This window comes from Mandrillus leucophaeus, unplaced genomic scaffold (genome assembly GCF_000951045.1).
Source record: "Mandrillus leucophaeus isolate KB7577 unplaced genomic scaffold, Mleu.le_1.0 Scaffold702, whole genome shotgun sequence".
NCBI classification, from domain to species: domain Eukaryota; kingdom Metazoa; phylum Chordata; class Mammalia; order Primates; family Cercopithecidae; genus Mandrillus; species Mandrillus leucophaeus.
Genome location: NW_012107609.1, coordinates 309620 through 312312, shown reverse-complemented (window position 1 = coordinate 312312; position 2693 = coordinate 309620).

Below are 2693 nucleotides of genomic sequence, written 5' to 3'. Positions count from 1 at the left end.
GCCTCGGCCTCCCAAAGTGCTGGGATTACAGGCGTGAGCCGCTGCGCCCGGCACATCTGCAGGATATATGGATGAAGGGCCACAAACCCATGTTTGGTCTCATTCAACAGATGTTGTGTCTGCGGGGCGGGGTGGGACTCTGTCTCTGCCCACACCACCTGCCCCTGGGGTTGTAGTTCTAGGAAAGCAAGTCTCACACTGAGTTTTGATGTGGATTGGATTCTGTCCCAGCTGCAGATACTTGTAGGCAAGCAGGGACAAGAGCCCTCAGGCAAAGCTGGGTATCCTGTGATGGGTGCCTCTGGGAGTTTGCAGATAACAAGGCCTTCTCCTGGAGGCAAAGCGGAAGCGTTCTGTGGCAGACCAGCGAGCTTTCTAGCAGCTCAGAGGCAGGTACATCTAGGCCCAAGGTGTGACCCCCGTGCCTGGCTGCTGGCTCTCCTCTTGCAAGGACACAGCTCTTACAGGACTTTCTAGCCCACCCAAGAGCATTTTTCCATCGTTGAAAAGTTATTGATAAGTGCCACCATGCGCATGAGCAGCCCTCCGGGGCTGGCTTGTGTGCTGGTGTTTGAGAATCTTGCCAGTTGAATGTGGGCATCTGCTTAGGGTTCCCCAAAGGCTAACCGTTCACACCAGAGGGAGGCTGTGGCTCATTCCTAGGGCCCTGCGTGAGACTGGGGCTCATGCACACACACAGGTATCAATGGCATGGAATGTAACGAGCTGAGTGCCCACTGCCACTTCCTAGTCGGGGGCTCCTAGAGAAAGAGGGGAGGCTGCTACTCTCCAGGGCCGCAGGGAGCCCAGAACGCCGTCTCCTGGTGTCAGCAGCAGAAGTCCATATGAGTCTGCAACAACTCAGCTTTTGCCTCCTCAGAGGAAGTAATTCATCTGGGGGCACAAGGCAGAGTGCAAGACTGAGGTAAGTTTCAGAGCAAGAGTGAATGTTTATTAAGAAGTTTTAGAGCGGGAATGAAAGGAAGTAAAGTACACTTGGAGGAGGGCTGGGGGGCATCTTGAGAGACCAAGTACACAGTTTTGACCTTTGACTTGGGGTTTACATGTTGGCTTGCTTCTGGGGGGCTGCATTCCTTCTCCCCTGATTCTTCCCTTGGGCTGGGCTGTCCGCATGCGCAGTGGCCTGCCAGCACTTGGGAGGGCCGCGGGCACAGTGTGCTTACTGGAGTTGTGTGGTGCCCTCTTGAGGCAGTCTTCCCTTACCAGTTCCTAGGGGAAGGTCACACACTGGTTAAACTTTGCCACTTTGCCTCGTAGTGCGCGTGCTTGCCCTCACTCACCTGAGGTCTCCTGAGATTTTTTTTTTTTAAGTTCTAGGGTACATGTGCACAACATTCAGGTTTGTTACATAGGTATGCATGTGTCATATTGGTTTGCTGCACCCATTAACTCATTTACATTAGGTATTTCTCCTAATGTTAACCCTCCCACCTCACGACAGGCCCTGGTGTGTGAGGTTCCCCGCCCTGTGTCCAGGTGTTCTCACTGTTCAATTCCCACCTATGCCAACACCTGAGACCTTATCGGGAAGCGGCTCATCACCAGCTTCAGGTGTTTTCTATCTATTGGGAGCCTGCCGTTCCCTGGCGCCAGCTGCAACCAGTAATTATTTTAGTCAGTTTAACAACTGCTTGACCGTCATCTGATGATTGCCTGACATTTCTGTTGGGGTGTGGGCCCCTCTCCTGCCCTGCTCATGTGGGGCTCACTCTGCCCAACCTTTCCCCATGGGCCTGTCTTTACTTCATTTGTGGTAAGCCCCAAGCAGAATGGACTCTTGTAATGATCCCAGGAACTGCTCACAGCCACCTCTGTGAATGAACACCTAGCGGCTGCTCTAAATACATGCTGTGAAAGTTGTCAGAATCAAAATAGAGTCACTAATGTTAAGAAAGCCTGGACAAAGAGTGGTGGGGAAGGCCATGAAGAGAGGACACTTGGCTAATTTTTAAACTTTTTGTAGAGATGGGGTCTTGCTATGTTGCCCAGGCTGGTCTTGAACTCCTGGCCACAAGCAATCCTCCCATCTCTCAAGTAGCTGTAATAGGTGTGAGCCACTGCCCAGCACAATTTATTGAAGAATCTGTCCTTTCTGCAGTGAGTTTGCTTGGCACCTTTGTTGGAAATCGGTTGACTGTAGAAAGTGGATTAATTTCTGGGTGCTCTGTTCTGTTCCATTGGTCCATGTGTCTGTTTCTATACCGGTTCCATGCTGTTTTGGTTACTGTAGCTTTGTAGTGTATTTTGAGGTCTGGGAGTGTGATGCCTCCAGCTTTGTTCTTTTTGTTCAGAATGGCTTTGGCTATTTTGTGGTTCCATACAAATTTTAATATTATTTCTTTTTCTATGAAGAATGCCATTGGTATTTTGATAGGCATTGCATTAAATGTGTAGATTACCTTTGGTAGCACAATCATTTTAACAATATTAACTCTTCTGATCCTTAAGCATGAGATGTCTACTCATTTGTTCATATCCTCTTCAATTTCTTTCATCAGCGTTTTGTAGTTTTCCTTGTAGAGGTCTTTTACCTCTTTTGTTAAATTTATCCCTAGGTATTTTATATTTTTTGTTGCTGTTGGAAATAGGATTGCCTTCTTGATTTCTTTTTCAGCTAGTTTTTTGTTTGTGTATAGAAATGCTACTAATTTTTGTATATTGCCAGGGGCAGC